Source organism: Miniopterus natalensis, chromosome 5 (genome assembly GCF_054644295.1).
Source record: "Miniopterus natalensis isolate mMinNat1 chromosome 5, mMinNat1.hap1, whole genome shotgun sequence".
In the NCBI taxonomy this organism is placed as follows: Eukaryota; Metazoa; Chordata; class Mammalia; order Chiroptera; family Miniopteridae; genus Miniopterus; species Miniopterus natalensis.
In genome coordinates this window covers 24,619,503-24,637,887 of record NC_142085.1, presented here as the reverse complement: position 1 = coordinate 24,637,887, position 18,385 = coordinate 24,619,503, and the positions used below count along the sequence as shown (strand labels likewise).

At 36.8% G+C, this 18,385-nt stretch overlaps 1 protein-coding gene across 1 annotated transcript in view; it reads right to left on the bottom strand.

Annotated features, from left to right (window-relative positions):
- The window catches only part of HCRTR2 (hypocretin receptor 2), an 87,504-nt gene that overhangs the window by 33,545 nt on the left and 35,574 nt on the right, over positions 1–18,385 (bottom strand). The gene's annotated exons all lie outside the window — the stretch shown is intronic.

The following is an 18,385-nucleotide window of genomic DNA, read 5'->3' as shown; positions in this document are numbered from 1 at the left end:
TATTTCCAAATAAGGGTGCATTCTGAGGTTCTGGGGGTTAGAATTTCATCTTATCTTTTTGTAGGACTACAATTCAACCCATAACAGTAGTCATTCAAGTATTTTAAGACCACAGCTATAATGATTCCCCAAGCATTTGCCTACACAGCCTAATATCTCCCAAACTTGCATGTTCAACTGTAGGGTTTTGCATCCCACATCACCCTGATATGTTGTATCCTGAACTTACTCAAGATTTTCAGTAATGGCCTCAAATGAACTATTGGTAGCTGAACACATGTTTCCAAGTGTGACCTAACCAGGGCAGCAAGGAATAGGGCAATTGCTTTGGTCAATATCTCTCTATTAAGACAGCTCGAGGTCATGTTAGCTTTCCTAAATGCCAGGCCATACTTTTTGGGGTTATATATGTGTAAAAATACTAGAAATTGGTTCTCTTGTGTATATGTTTCTTTACTTTTGAATCCTGGGAAGAAAACTGGAAAAAATCTATATAGAACATTACTTGCACAATTGAAGAAAATTGAATTTGAACTCTATGTTAGATAAAATTTTATGTGTCATTTTAAAATATCTTCACATTATGTACATTCAAATATTAAAGACTATAGCCAAGCCTGTTTCCCAAGACTTTACTTCTTTAGGCTAAATCTCACTAGACCCTTCATTCGTAATAGCAGGATTTTCTCTTTTATCACCTTGATCTTTCTATTATGAGAATCCTGTATATTACCAGTAGATATCTCAACATGAGCTATTGAGAACTGCACACAGATCTTGAGGTGCACATTTCCTAAGTTTGTGTTGAGTAAATTTCCCTTTGTTTATTCACTCACCTGTTCAATGCACTAAAGGTGCGAGGTGAACAACGCCTCCTCTTGGTAGTGCATTACATTTGTGCAAAGTTAAAGTCACCGTCTTTTCCTAAACTTTCAGCTTGGACTTTACATTTCTCTGAAGTATAATATCCTTTCTTTTCCTCCTCATTACCTATGTTGGATATCTCCTACCTCTGTAATTTTCTTTCTATTCTTGCTGCCAATATCCGGTCAGAATGTGGTTATGATTAGCTAGAGTGCAGCAATGACCTTCTGATAGCCCATCTTGCACCCTGCCTATCTTTATTCCTATTTTATCCCTTCATACCATTCACTCCAATTACATTAACTTACTCATTTCAACAGGAGCTCTCCTTTTCTTCCTCATTAGATAAAAAAATATCCTCCAATGGCCATTCTACCTACCACTAAGTTCTAGTTGAATTTTCCTCCTACGTCTTGCAATGCTGCCCATAAAATACTCAGAGCTACCATGTAAGTTTGATGTTCTCACTTTGTATCAAACATATTCTATGCCTAGGGCATTGCAAATGTTATTGCTTGGTTTGTAAATGACCCTACTCCATTTAAACCACTTTTTCAACTAATTAAACTCCTCTAAAACTATCTAAAACAAATCAAACAAATAAACAGAAAAGTTTGTTTTACAAAACTTCTCTTCATTAGTCTAACACAATATGGCATCTTTCTTCTTTAAAACCCTACCACAGGTTGGACCTTTCCTGGTCAGGAATCACAATCTAAAATTATTATGAATTATTATGGGTATTTGTATTTTTTCTTATTTTCCTACTGGTATAAAGGCTCTTGATAATTTTAAGCTGGTCTTTCTCTTTCTCTTTCACTTCTTGGTTTTAATAGCTCCCCTTCCCCCCAACACAAACACTGCCTGGAATATATTTAGCAATAAATAAATATTCATGGTGTTGATTTGTTTATAAACTTATATTGGTGTGGTACATTTACCCATGAGCTTCTTTAAAAGGAGAGAAGAGCCCCACTGGCTGAATAAAGCATTTATTTGCATAATTTTTTGAGTAAAGCCTGACAGCTGACAGATATCTTAGTTGCTTGTCAATTACTCTCTTGGCTCACAATCCTCCATATGCTACATTCTGATGAGCTTTGGTAGGTCCCAAGGCATGACACTGGGACTACTTTTGAAATCAGTATCCTGAATGATCGTGATCCACCAACACTAAAGTCCATTTGTAGTGAGTTTACCTGTAGAAATCTGCCCTCATTAACCAGGAACAAGGGAGGGACAGTTGGGAACACAGAGGTGAAAGGACATCACCGAAGGCGAGAATGAGGTCAGTGAAACTCTAGCTCTAGCACAGACTTTATTGAGATGCAGAGATGCCAGGAAGATAAAAATCTGTTCATTCCCTCTCTCTCACCTTGTCATCTAGTTTTACCTACTCTCCTTCTGTAAGGATCTGATGATATTTATCTCCTGTCTTTTCTCCGCAGGACTGACAGATGGAAAAGTGGTTCAAGATATATGAGAACATCTGCAGCTTGTGATGCAAAAAGGGATTTTAACAATAATATGTAGATATAGTCATTAGATACAACCTTGGCTATTTCCCTGTGATTGTATGGGCCAAAGGTTTAACTGACTTTCAAGTGGGAAAAGGAAATATTAGTTTAAAAACACCATCGCCATTTTACTCTGCATTTATAATAAACTTGTTTTTTCTACTTTAATCAGACCCACATATGGAAAAAGTTACTTTCTCTCTCAAATCGATAACTTGTACTTGGAAAAAGTTAAACTAAGACTCTATAAGGTGATATACTGTCAAACTGTTGGTGAAAGCACTGAATTAAAAACATGTAAACTGCACAGGTGAGGTTGTATCTCTTATTAAATGTATACTTATGTCTTAAATGTCAAGTAATAATCGATTTTGTGATATCAAGAGGTAATTATGCATGGTATATTGTGTTACTGAGCATCTTGAAAAGATCTGTTTAAGCATACCCATTTTATTTTAAGCATTTTCAAATTTATTTAATCTTGCAACATTAAAACAAGATTTAGATGTTATACTAAATGAAATAAGCCAGACATAAAAGGACAATGATTGTATGGTTCTACTTATGCTAAGTACTGAGTCAAATTCATTAAGATACAAATTAGAATGTTGGTAGCCAGGGGCTGAGAAAAGGGGACGTGAGGATGTTATTTTTTAAAGTGACCAGAGTTTCAGTTCTACAAAATGAAAAAAGTTCTGGAGATTATAGCGGTGATGGTTGTCCAACAATGTGAGTGTATTTAATGCCATTGAACTGTACCATTAAAAACAGTTAAAATAGTAAATTTTAAGCTATGTATATTTTATCAAAATTAAAAATATCAATTTCAATTAAAAAGGAGGCTATAAAGTGGAAAATAAAATTCCAGACCATAATGATGTCCCTCAATAATCTTAAACACAGAGTGGAAATGCCAAGGAGCACTCTTAATCACCCATTTTATGAATTTTTAAAATTCACAAACAGCTAAAATAGTTAAAGAAAACACTATTTTCAAAAATACCGTAGTTCCACAATATTAATAGCAGTGTTGAAGAAAGTAATTACATGACTTTCATATATAATTGTAATTGTTTATAAAATCAAAGTATTATTTATAGTAGGCTACGATATAATTTAGATATGCCCATAAAAGATTGTCCAGTTTCTTGGATTTTTAAAATTTAACTTACAAATATATGCATATAGGTATGTAAGATAGCTTCTTGATTGTCATTTGTTATATTACACACATATAAAATCATAAACAAACATGTCAGGAAGCAGCTTTAGAAAAATGCTGCAGTTCCACCCTTTGCCACACTGTGTCACCAAAAGCCCTTGAAACTGCTTACCCGGTCACTCCAGACATCAAACTGTGATACTCTTAAAATGTGGAAATGAAGATATATTTTTTTTCAAGAGGGATTTTCTAGACCAAATGAATTTTTAGAAAGGATGAAATGGGCACCGCCTTCTCAACAAAATACAGTTGAATGAGTTAAGGTGAAATGAGACATTGTTTCTAACTAAAAAACAAGTAAAGCAATAGAATACACATGGAAAACAGCCTATACTTAACCCCATGAGAAAACAGGTAGACATGGATCCACCTAGAATCATCACAGGATGTAGACTGAAGCAGCAGCAAGGTTGACCAGTAGTCCTAAAAGGGCATTACAAAGGCATGAAACCCTAAGATTGGTTTTTCCTCTGGTTTTTCTCCATGTCTGCGCCCCCGCCCCTCTGGCATGAGGCCCCTTCCTCCTTCTAGCTCTGCCCCCTCTCTTCCTGGGCCACGCTCGGCCTCCCCCCCTCCACCTCCCGCCTGGCAGGGCCGCCTACAAACCTCTGTCTGCACTCGGAAGGCCAGCAGGCAAAGGGGCCACTTATTATTATTATTATTTTTTAACAAGTCTGACAGATGAAACTTTGCCAAGACCCACATCTATAGTGTGAAATATGCCACCCGAAAGGTTATCTAATACTAACAGAAAGCAAACTTTTTTTAAAAAGTTATTATATATGCATGTGCAGCAATGTGTCTAAAATGCCTTTCAGTTTTTGTTTCCTCCAGAAAATATACAAAAGTCTATAATTTGGCAAATATGTTGTCATCAGCACCTGCTCATTATGTTAATGTAGGCAGGAATTCTCCCAGAGACCAACCGATGTCACTGCGGTGTTGATATCAGCGAGGGGAATAATTAAGACGCCGCAATTAACGGTTCGTCTGGGAAGGGATTTGGGAAAACTATCTCCACGCACACAGATGGGCAGGAGAAGCTGTGCATAGAAGAATGTTATAGAACGGCAACAGGCAGAAGATGATTTATGGAAATCAAGCCCCAAAAAAAAAAAAATTCGTCAGAGAGGAAAACACAGCGAGGAAAGTGGAAAACGAGGCGTGACTTGTCCCCTGTCTGTGACATCTAGTAGCTGCAATTTCATGTCAGTAGAATTTGTTTCTGGAAGAATATTACCTTCCTGGTTGCCCATGTCTTTTTACTCTCTACAGGTGAGTCACTGCAAGTGCTTGCTCCCAGTGCAGCCTCTCAGAATTGCATCTGGGTCCCTACCCCGTCCTCAGAGCTGGCCGGTCCTGGCCCTCGGCCCCTTTGCACCAGTTAAGGCAAAGCAACCGCTTCTCCCTCTGACATTTGACTTCTGTTTATCTTCCCACTTTTTTGTTCTTCCTTGAAGAACTGCGTTTCCTCTTTCGCCTCTTGTCTTGTCCGATGCTCTTTTTTTCTTTATTATTTACTCTCACAACTTCAATTCTCACCTCTAGGAGGCTAATTTCCAAAACGATAACTATATTTTGTTTGCTCTTGCTTTCCAAACCAAAATTTCTAACTACTTTTTTTTTAACCTTCTAGATATTCAATCTTTATTTCACATTCAACTCATGAACCATGAAATGTACTTATACCACGTTAAACCATTGGGATATTGTCCTGCAGGCTATGAAGAATCACTGAGGGATTTGAAGCAAGGGGGTGACAAGGCCTTAATCTTATTTTCCAAAGACGATTTAGGGGGAATGCAGGTATCATATCTACTCTTAAACTGGAAGCAGAGGGACCAATTTTGAGAGTGTTTTATAATTCCAAGGAAATAAGGTGCCGACAAAGGAAAGGGGAAAATGGATGAACTCAAGAAACAATAATGAGGTTGAAATATGAGGCCTCAGTGAGGAATTCAATATGAGGACAAGGGAACGGGTGGCTCCCGGGTATCCTGCTTGGCATTTCGGGGGAAGGTCACGTTGCTCCTGGACCTATGGAGCAAAGGAGAATGAAGTAGCATCATTTGGAAGTAGGATTGAAGATGAGGAACTCCATTTTATGTATGTGAGTTTGAAACACTTGTGAGTTATCCCCCTGTCAATATCAATTTGGCATTTGGATTTATGGGTCTGTATTTCAGGAGATATATTTCAGTTACAGATAAATATTTGGGGTTCGTCAGAATATAGTGATTAAAGCCAGTTTAGTGGATACGATCAACCAGGGTTAGAGTTAGAGTAAGAAGAGAAAAACCTGAATCACGTCTACAAAACTCTGCAATTCCAGCCAAATATTCTTGGTTGGCAAATATTCAAGGGGGGCTAATTTTCCTCTGAAGTGCTAGATATTACCGTTGGTTTTACAGTTACAAAGAAGTTTGCATTTCTGGTAGTGGCAGGTAAGCTTGCTGCAGAACAATCCTCCCACCTAAAACAACCAGAAGCATCACAGGCCTCATTAGGACACGGGAAAGCTGCCAAGGCAGTGAGCCAGAGCTTGAAGGGCCAATGTCCTGGAGAAAAGAATAGGAGACAGATGTTCACCCTTTTTCTTCTCAAAGCTTTTGCCAGTTTGCAAGCAGTGGCTAAGGACTGAGAAGGAAAAGCAGCAGGAGCTGAGAAGTTGAGTAGGAACCTGAGTGGTCTCACCGAACAGAGAGCAACAACTGGAGCTCGGGGCCTGCCCGCTGAGTAAACAGCCTCGGCCTTCACCCGAAACCTCACGGGGCAAACGCCAGCAGAAATGAGCCTGAAGGTGGCCCCCTCTCCGAAACAGGGAAGATCAGCTTCAAGTGCCTTCACTTACTTGACTAGGTTGAGGTTTTCTCTCCCAAAACTGTCTGCCAAAGCAAAGGCAAGTTGCCTATGGAAGAAGATACTCTCTAGAGCATGGAATAATTTCTACATGTTTTCATACAAAATGTCACTTATTCGATAAAAAAAATCATCAGGCATACAAGATGGCGATAGCACATGACAAAAAGTCCATACAAAAAACCAAAAACAAAAAACAGAAAAAGAATATAGCTTTCTGAAATTTTTTAAATAAGTAGACTAAGTTCAAGTAATTATGTAATACTATGTAAAATATTAATAAAGAATTGGAAAAATGTTCAAAGGGAAATTGCAGAACTTACAAATATGTTAACTGGAAATGCAGCAGACGGATTTCACAGTAGATAAAGCTGCCTAATGAAACTATCCAAACTAATCAAACAACATTTAAACTAAAAATACGTGCCGCAGAGTGACAGAAGATAGTTCCAATGTCTTTATTTGACAAAAGGTCAATTTTTATCATTATCTCTTGTAGCTGATGGGCTTTTTTGTGGCTGCTACTGTTCTTGTTTCTTTTAATATACTTGTTATTGAAGTAGCACATGTAGAAAGTATAAACACCGTAAAGATATCACTAGACAAATTATGCAGACAAGTGTTTGTAGACCAAGGAATAGAATGTGATTAGAATACCAGAATCTCTCTTCACATTTTTTCTCTACCAACCTGCACCCTGCGACCAAAAGGAAACCCGTATCTTGACTTATAATACTATAGACTAAGTTTTACCCATGTTTTATTTAACTGGAATCAAAGTGCATATGTGATTTTGTGCCTGATTTCTTTCCCTCACCATTCTGTTTGTGAGGTCATCCATGTTGTATGTGTAGATATGGTTGTATAATTTTCGTTGCTGTATAGTATTTCAGTGTGTGATTAGATTACCATCTATGTACTCTACTATTGATGGACATTTTGGTTGGTTCTAATTCAGGACTACTGTAAGCAAGGCTGTTATCATCATTCTTGTGTTTGCCTTTTGACAGACGCGTGTGGGTTTGTTAGTTATACATCTAAGAGTGCAATTGCTGTCGCAGAGTGTGTATATGACCACCATTACCACATAACTGCCAAAGAGCTCCAAAATGCTGTCGCGGCACCAGATTTTACCCTCACAAACAAAGGCGAGTGCCTCAGTCACTCTACATTTTTGCCAATATTGGGTACTGTCAGTTTTTTTTCATGTTAGATTCAAGTTTAACATTTATATTGTTATTGCCTATTTAGAAATGGAAGAGCCCGTTACTCTCCAGAGCTTTTTTTTTAAAGAATTCTTATTCAGATTTTTATGGGGCAAATTGATGGCTCCTGTAGATATGATTAATTTTAAAATTAATATGACGGTTCCCTGATTTAAATCTGGACTTGTTTTAAAACTTGGTATCCCTCCAATTGTTCTAGCCATTTCTCTCCCCTGTTCCTATAGTAGCTTGTCAACTTTTATATTTTTTACCATCTAATATAGTTTATCTTTCCTAAAATTGTGTCATTTTAAAGAACCTGTATTTTATTTTTTATTTTCTAAAGGCGGGGCCTCTATTCTGAATATAGTAGATGTCCAATAAAAGTATGCTGAGTGATTGCTTGATTGCATAAAATTTGCATGATTAAGGTTTTGATTTTTACATTAGAGAATTTATTGTGACTATTTAATCCTGGAGAGAAAAAAAGAATTCAATATATGTAAATCATAGTAACTACTTCCACTCTGGCACTGTATGTCATTCTGCTCACATACATCCCTGATAGAGTTAGTGTCTGAGAGAGTCTTGAATGAAGACTGAAAACAACCGAATGACCTTTTAGATAATAGAATGTAGAGCACTAAATGTGTTTGCACCTAAGCTAGAGACGGAAGGAAAACCTTTCTGCCGGGGCACAGGTACATTATAATTAGGAAAACTCCAATCTCAGATACAAACCATAATGATTTCTATTTTATAGCAATTTATATTTAATGAACATAAGTGAATCTGCTACATGCTTAACTTTACTAAATAATTTAGATAATATTACACTTACTAGCTCTGAATGTAGTTACAATAGCTGAGTAAGTAAGTGGAAGGAAAGACTATTTCCAAGGCTGTACCTTCTCCCAATATGACTAATTTTAGGCTTGTCCAGGATTATGACATTTGAACAAAGTTTCATAATACTGTATGATGATCCTTTTTTAAAAAGTAGCTAATTAATTCTTTAAATGCACCTTTGTCTCCCAAGTGGCTATATAAAATAGGTCTCACTTTTCTTAGATCACAAAACATTCAATCCTTCAAATCACTGCTAAGAGTCTGGAGTGATATAAAGTATTGTTTTCTGGAAGAAAGAAAGAAAAAAGCCTAGTTTTAAATGATCAACCCATTTGTATTATAAACTTTCTCTTCAAACAAAAATAGATTCTATAGAGGTAAAGATAATATATTTTGGAGTTTAAAAATCCTAACTTAAATTCCAGCTTCAGTATCCTTTAACCTTGGAAAAGTTACTTAACCTCTCTGTGCTTCAGTTTTGACACGTATCAGACTGAGACACCTGTCTGTACCCATCTCCTAGAATTATTTTAATGAACATAACAGAGCTTGCAACATGAATCCACTAAAAATTATATTTTTTAACAGGGTAAAACAATAAGATTCTCCACAAGTTATCTCTGTCATCCAACAACAAAGACTTATAACATTGGCTATTTTTAAAATGTCACTGAAGATTCTGATCTTTATTCAATACTTAAAATTTGACTTGCAATCAGTGTTCGATAAACATTTCATAGTTTTAGGGCTCGCACTGTGAAGGTGAGATGACATCCTTTCAGACAGCATGTCAGAGAAAGTGGGATTCTTTTAAAATTTCAACTCAATGCAAGGAGAGGAAACAAAACAATGAATTCCACCTGGCTCTTCTGGGCAACAAGAGGAACGGCATCAATGGCCGCAGCTGTTCAAATTTCACATCCCACGGATTCAGTGCGAACTCCCAAGGAAATAGGAATTGCGCAGTGAATTCTAATAAGTGAATATGTAAAGATTGTATTAATTAATTGCCCATTAGACTAAGTAATATTCATACCCCAGTGAGTGGGTATGAAAGTGAATTACATGCAAATGAATGTAAATAGTTGCACACTGACAAAGAGGGGATGTTTTTTGAAGCAACTATTAGTATTGTTAAGCTTTTAATTATATGCTGAGGCCAAATGTTTCTGTTAGAATAGATCTTGGAAATAAAAAAAGGAAATAATTTGATATACCAAATTGTGTTTAGGAAAATGGGTTAGGACACATCTGTTCTGTGGAAGATGTTGGACAATTAACAGAGATGGACAAATTAATCACAGTAGGGGGAGCAGGGCGGAGGTGAGGAGATTATGAGTTTCATTTTGGACATTTAAATGTGATGTGCTTAAGTAGCTTACATCAGGAAATGTGCTGTGGTGTATTGAGATTTAGAGCAACAAAATGTATTATTAAAGATAGGGACTTGCCTAGGATGCTAGAGCACTTATTAAAGGCTTGTCAAAATAGCCCATGTTGGCTTGTATTTAGTTTGTCATTTCACCATCCAATAATTTTGCAAGCCTTGACAATCTTTCCCTTTTAATGGGCAAACTCATTGCTTTTTCATCTTTTCTTTTCATATTTTTTGGTCAAATATACTACTTTATGATAATTGAACCTTCCATACTAGAGTCAAAGATTTCTAATTTGAAAAGACACAAAATAGACACTTGTTTTTTTTGTTTTTTTTTTTTTACAAATCTCTGCTTCCTTTCCTTAAAAAACAACAGCAAAACAACCAAGTATTATAGTTTAAATTGGAAATCAACAACCCTGGCACTTTTAGTTTTTAAAGGAGGTGTTGTTGTTGTTTTTTAATTCTGCTGTCCATTAAAGCAAAAAACATGATCCACTGTATAATTTTATAAAGCTATTTTATTCTTGGTTCTCTTCTTAAAAGAAAGTATTGAAATTTTTGTTAGTCAAAGATTAAAAAGTACCCTTAATAGAATATCCAAGTCTATGTCTATCACTAAAAAAATAAGAAATCGCTATCTATAAATTATATGCATGTTTGCTTAGCTCTTGAAATGTGTATAGATGACTAGTATAAGTAGCGTATTGATTGGACTATATTTTCCAGGAAAATGGTGTCTTTTTCTTGGTCTTACTCATACCACATCTCTGAATGACACTTCAGTCTGAACGTGGCTTGGGGAAGAGCCTCAGGGCATGGGAGTTATGGGAAGTATCAATTACCTGGGCTAATCATGGAAAACATTAAATTACCTAATCTTTCTGAGTCACAGCCCTTAATAAAGGATTTTTTACAGAGGTGAAGTAAATTCTCTGTCACTCCAGGCATATATGCTGAAGTTGGGGTGAGGGGTGAGTGGTTGGTTCTGAAGACAGGAAAGTACAGGGGCTACTATGTGGAATGGGGCTCAGTCTCATTGGCTAGAAATGAACTAGGAAAGAAGTCTTTGGAGTGTTGCCTTGGGTAATGACATTCAGATTAGTGACCCACATTTGAGTTTTTGCCTGAATTCTTATTAACTCATTCTTTCAACACAAATTTATTAAAGATATTTTAGTTTTCAACAATAACTTACATGTGTTTTAACAAATGATTGCTCATTTTGTGCAAAACACCAAACTATGTACTGTGGTTTGGATTTTAAAAATCTGTTTCCAAGTATTCATGCATCCATTCATATTAAGTGGGACTTTATATAGTAACTAATACATGCTATTAAGCTAGGCATCGCCGTGCTAGGCGATGCTGAAAGATGTTCTGATGCCATCTCTTCAACACTTCTCCCTCCACATCCTTGGACATATATTCAGGAAAAATAATCTCATTTCTATAACTCATCTTTTTGTTAATTCATATTATACATTTGAAATTTTACTTTCATTCATTTAAATTGATTTCATTTAAATTCATGAATAAACATCATTTCTTTCATTCATATTATACATTTTGAAATTCTTGAAGTTTCTGGATTAGAGGATTATTGCTATTGGTCTATGAACTATATATTTTTAGTAATATGGCTCCAAGGACCCTGTCATCTCAAACTCTTTCTTGTTGCTTTGTTAGTATTATTAGAGATATTAGTGTAAAGTGACACATAAAAACAAACCATTTATTAGATTTATGGTCAGTGGTCAGATTATTGTGGTTTATTATATCTAGATCTATACTACAGAATTTTAAATGGAATGCAGGGACCATGAAAATGTTTCAGTTGTTATGATGTTAAAGAAAGTCATTTTAGAAAAAAGTTAGAGACATTGAATTATTTAATCTAAAAAGGTTTAAGACTACAATGGCACTTATTGTTTTAGAAAGTTGCTTCCACTTGATCCAGCAAGTTGAATGAGACCTCCACAGAAAAGTGGAATGTAGATGAGAGCTCAGGGGCTGTTTGATTGCTGCAAAACATTGGGACAGGTTACTGGAAAATTTTTCGGTTCGCTTAGAATTTTTTGGTTCAGCAGTGCCCTGAAGAAAGCAGTGTGGTGCCAATGAGAAAAAAATGAATATAATGAATATTATGGCCCTGACTTCTCAACAGTCACAGACCGGAAGATGCAGAAAGTCTTACATTTTAATCTACATTTCAAGCTAATGATGCTATGAAGCAGCCTCACATGCTGAATTCACATGCTCAGGGTGGCCAAACCCGACAATATGACATATCGAACTTCTACATTTGGATTTTTGCTTATTAAACTTTCTTCTTTCCAAACTGGAAGTTAAAATCTGTTATTCTCCGGATTTTAACTGCCTTTTATGAATTTCGATGAACAAGTTTCAAACCCTTATTTTCTTCCCAGCCTGCTTGACTTACTTTCCCCTGGTCCTACCATTGCTCATGTTACGACAAAGTCCATGTCCTCCTTCTGCCGTGACCCTGTCACCCATCACTGTCCTGGCAGTCCTCTAGCTGCTTCGCCCGTGGCTTCTGCATTTGTTCTGAGTCTCACCTGCTCCTCCCTCACCACCTGTGTTCATGACAGTGCCCTCGGCCCGAACAAACCCACCCCCCGAATCATCTTTCAGGCTCTCCGGCGCCTAAGTGACCTCCTGTCTCCCAGCTGTCAAGTTACTACTTATTTGGATAAACAATGTTATGACCATCTTTATATTTCTTCTCTGAACCCTCTGTCCAGGATTTTGGTATCTTCATTATCTATACTCCTAAATCATAATTTCACTTTTAGTTCAATTCCACACCTCTTTCCTTTCTCTCCTTCGTTGTTCACAATAGAAATGGACTCATCGTTTTTAATCTCTGCCTCCACTACCATTTTCCTCACCAACTGTAAACAACAGCATCTGCTTTTAAAAAATTGAATTTATCGGGATGACACTGGTTAATAAAATCCTGTATGTTTCAGGTGTACAGTTCTGTAATACATCACCTGTATATCGTATTGTGTGCTCACCACCCAAGTCCAGCCCCTTCCAGCACCATTTGTCCCTGCTTTACCCTCTGGTAATCACTGTAGTGTTGTCTACGTCTGTGAATCTCTTTGTTTTTTCATTTAGTCCCTTCACATTTTTTACCCAGCCCCACAACTCCCTCCCCTAAGAGCATCTACTTTGAGTCAAATACTGCGCACCGTGGAGAAACTAGAGATGATGAAGTCCCTGTGCTCAGAGTAGTGTGGTTCTCATGGGAACAGGGAAACCACTGCAGAAACACAAGGACAGCCAACAGTCAGATATTGGTTCTGTGTGACTGACGAGGCACATTGTACAAGATAACTTTTACTCAGTACCAAGTTCCCCTCTCAAACATGTATCTTAAAACCTGAATGCTTTTTGCGTTATAGAACATGAGAATGGGTTTTTATGCTGTGCACATACAAACACACACAGTCAAGAAATGGGGAAGAGAAACTGGAGTCAGACAGAACTGGATTCTAACTTCGATTCCAATATGTCATAGCTCTGTGACTTTAGTAAACCTATTTTAATGGCCTAAAACTAACAGGGACACTAATTTCTACTCTATGGAGTTAATGTAAAAATTAATTGAAATAATGCATGTTGATATCTCCATGCCTGACTCCCAGTAAACAATCAATAAATATTTGCCAGCTGAGTATCAAGGGCATCACTAGCGTATAACCTTAGCTAGTCGCTTACACCTCTCTTATGCCCTGTCTGTAACACCCGGGTCAAAACAGTACTGACCTCACAGAATGTTCTAAGGGCTAAGTGATGAAATCCAAGTAACAGAACAATGCCTGGCATCTAATGAAATACTCAGTAAATATCAATTTTAAGTGTTCTTGGATTATTCTGATTTTCCCTTGTTTCACATTGACTATATTTTTAAATTTCAATTCTATTCTTTTTGTAAAATAGATGCACTAAATTTGGAATAGAAAATGTTACATTTTTAATGAAAAAAATATTTCAGTAATTCCCACATCCTGTTTTCATGAGTTCTTTTATATTGCAAAAACATCTCCTGGGATTTGATGTCACTCCACAACTCATATAGCTCAGAGACTGAACATAAGTACAGTGAGTATTAATGCCATAAGGATCAATGTTTTCTTTTCTTCGGAGTCCATTCTGAACAAATAGAAAGTACTTTAGGGCCCTTTGATTCATCCTACATTGGAATATGGGTTTAATGAAGCCCATAAAGCCACCTTGGGAAAAACAAAGAGAGTAAGAAAGGAGAAAAATCAAGAAATTAGCCAAAGGACCTCTATGCATAACCCACAGACACGGACATCAGTGTGGGGATGGCCGGGGGGAGGAGGGAGGAGGGCAAAGGGGGAAAATGAGGACATCTGTAATGGTGTCGACACTAAAAATAAAGTTTAAAACAATAAAATAAAATAAAATAAATGGTGTATTTAAAAAGGAATAATGGAGAAGGCACGAGGATCAGTACACTCTAAAGATATATGCATTGGCGAACTTGGATAACTGCTGTTCTTATAAATCTCCCAAGGATTCCATAGCCCAGTGTCCCTGACCTTCAAACACTCTTGTTTACCCCTCCCGTTACACACTGATGCTCAATTAGGAAAGAAGCACAAAGCATCCTAGCCTTTCTCTCAGTGTTGGGGTGGGACCACGTGAAAATAATTTTGTCATTGATAAGCATATGAAGTAGGACTTATGAAACATTTCAAGTACATAGACCCTTATATAAAGCAAAGAATGTCAAAGGTATTTAATAAAAGCTATACTTAAAAGAAGTTATACTTAATAGACATTATATATTAGTTTCTGTTGATTAAAAAATTATTGCAATTTGATTATAGTGAAATCTTTAAACACCTTTTCTGTTTATTAATTACAGCATCATTCCTTGTGCATCTAAAAAATATAAGTATATGTATATGGAATTAAAATACACTGTGTTGGCATTTCCAGGTACTGGAGCATTGCTGAATGAATAAATGGGAGTGACTGAGTATGTTCACATTTTTCTTCTCTGTGCCTTGCACAGGTTATAGAACATATCATAGTAGAACCTTTCAAGAAGCATTTTCAGAGTTATTTGTTTTTCCTACAGAGACCATGCTTAGAACAACTCATGCCTTTGGCTTACCATTTGTAGTGGAGCACTACACCACTACTCCAGATTATGGTCAATAATTCAACTCATAGGAGGTTGGGAGTGAGAATGAGAATATTCTATTTTTATTTTGTTTTTTAAAGAATTCTGGCTAAAACAACAACTGTGGCCATAAATGACCATATGCACTATTTTGTAAAGTCATGTTTCTGTTTGCATAATTCTATAATAAAGCTATAGAAAAAAACACTTATGTGAATATAGACCAATAGTATACACTATAAATAAGTCTCACATTCTAATTTCTAAGCTTTTCATTTACCAATAGTAAGGTTTAGAAACCAAAATTGTTTAAGAAAAATAGTACATTTTAAATTAACTTTAAATTAAGACTAAATAATATAAGATACCTCCAAGTCTGAAAAAAAAAAATACTTTATCATCTAAATAAATGATAAAATTACAAATCTGAAAAAGCTTCAGCAACTGTCTCTAAAATCCGTTGCAGAAAATGAGACGCACCCACTTAGAAATATGTGTTTGTTCAACTATTACTTATGCTCCTCAGGTGGATATCTGGCTTGCAGGCTTACTGCTATTGATGGAGCTAAATGAGCAATTTCCTCCTTATTCATAATGAACAAAATTATTCTAAAATGATCAATTCAGTAAAAGTGAATATGTGGCGTATGTGAATTAAGTGTGATTATGTTTTATGCCAGGTGAACTGTCAGAGAGTTTTTCTTCAGCTTGCTTCACAAGAGCTAGATTTTTAATCGAATCTACAGTTTACCCTAAATTTGGAGAAACTGCACACCATAGGGAAATTTGAAAAACTATAGTATAAAAAATATTGAAGTGATAAAAGATCAATAGGTAACAAGCCTAGAGTTAAGTATAAAACCCAGTGTTAACATAAGTAACAAAAGTAATGACAAATACATAGAAAAAGTTCCTCCTGATTCCAGTCAACTAACAATGATTTTACAAGGATAGTTTTTTTCTAAAAGTTAATTAGGATCAAAGAAAACCAAACAGAGGGAGTTTATCCCATTTACTGGTGTAAAAATCCCTTCAGGAAGTTTCTTTATGATGTTATGTTTTTAATTCATGCTTACAGGATAATCAAAATTCAGGGAAGACATAAAGGAGAATGGAGTAAGGGCCTATTCACCAAGGTAACCAGATGGACTGTTGTCACAAATTAACCAAATCTAACTATTTGGCATCACATAAGTATAGCTGAATAGATTCCAGTTCCTAATGGAGACTTTAACAAAGTGTCAAATATGGTGTCAATAATTTAGGTAAATTAACTAGCAGTTCAAAAAAATAGAAATAAACTAGAAAAAAAAAATGGGTCATTAGAACAAAAAGATACTTTATATATTCTGCTTTAGTAAAAATTCTCTAAAATAACAAAAGAGATATATTGACAAATTAAGTAGACTCTATTTCTTTTCTTTTCTCCTTTTTTTTTTTTTTTTAGCAGTATCTTATGTGAACTCAAATTACTGAAATTGCTGCAAGTACATTTGGCAAATTCTTTAGCAACTGGTTCTTTTTAATTGCGGCAAAAACCACATAGCATAAAATCTCTCGTTTCAATAAAATTTTAATGTGCAGTAGCATCGGAAGCATTGGATACATGCTCTCACTCATTCCTTTCTCAAGGAGAAGCTGGGTGCTGGGGGTTTTCTCAAGCTCCTCCCGCATTAAGCTGGAGGAGGGACTCTGGTGACTACTGATGATCCAAACACTGACATCATCAGCAGCCTCCGCCTGGCCACTTCCCCATCCGTGCTTAGGTTCAGGCAAGACAGACACAATTCCCGTGCACGACCCCCTGAAATCGGAATGTCACGTGCATGTGTCAGCCTTCTTTGGTCCCAGAGAGAAATCAGAGTCAGGGACTTTCCTTCCAATTGCTCTGTGGTCTGCTAGGAGGATGGATTATGGTGAGTGAGTGCCACACATTTTCCTACCAGTTTCAATGTGGCTCATTTCATGTTTGCCTGGGATGCGGGAGCCTCTTAATCGGTTTCTAAATTTCTCACAAAAGGAACTGGTCCACGTACTGTTGCTGAGTTGGTGTCTCTGCTGGGTGAATAAGGGTCTGAGGCTTCCTTCTCTGCCCTCTAGCTGATGTCACCATCCCGTTGCGGGTTCATTTTTAATTCTCCCCAACTTTTTAATAGGTGGAGAGACCCATTGAAAATCATCTACATAACTGTTGTCTGCTTTACATGTTGATAATTTTAGGATGTCACAAGATTGATTGTCACCTTATTGAAACTTGATCTTTACTAAACAGCCAAGCACCCTTGCCCTCCCCAGGGCACCACAGGCAGCCCTTTCATGGCCTTTTTCTCTTCATTCCATTCTACCTTCCCAGGCTCCCCCACACCTCAGGCCTTTACACCCCCCACTAGCACTTTCATATTTCTACCCAAGGCTTGACCTTGTCCTGTTGTTCTTTCCTGTCCACCTTCTCTCCTCCTACCTCTCTTTCCTTTCAGGTACTTTATTTTTCTTCTCTCCCCTGAAAGTCACCCAGCCACAACCTGATCCACACTGAATGGAAACCAAGATTTATAATCACAACGCCAAAAAAATAGCATAGGAAGTTGTCCTCGTCGAACGCACGAGCACCTTGATTGTATCTTTACCGAGACTTTGAAACTAGGTCACCCCTTGTCAGGTACATTTTGATTAGACCCAGGGAAGACTGCATCGTTTATGATGTGTTTATTTGTAGAGAACAGCTTAAACTATAAGCACACTTATTATTTGACAAGAATCCTGTTACATTCTGTCTCAGGTCAGCTGTTCATGAAGTAAAAAGAACCCACTTTCTTTCTTTTCTTCCACTGTGCAGTTTCAGCATGTGATTCTTTCTTCTCAAGTTAGTCATCAGACAATTTAAAAACTTCTACCTCTAATCATGGTATTAGACTTTCTCCAGGCATTAAAGCCAGGAAGAGGGAAAAGAATCTAAAAAAAGGATTTTCTCCTGGTGCTGCTTTTGTTTTCCATTAGAGAGCAATCCTGTTTTGTGTTTTTTGTTTTTATTGATTGACTTTAGAGTGGAGGGGTGCAGAGAGAGAGCGAGAGAAACATCAATTTGTTGTTCCACTTATTGATACATTCATTGGTTGATTCATGTATATGTTTTGACCAGAGGTCAAACCCACAACCTTTGGAGTATTGGGATGATGCTCTAACAACTGAGCTACCTGGCCAGGGCAAGGGGAGCAAATTCTTTATCAAAATCTCCAAAGCCGAATTCCCTTTAAATTCCATTGGCTAGAAGTTATTGACGTGTCCACCTCCATACCATTCTTTGGG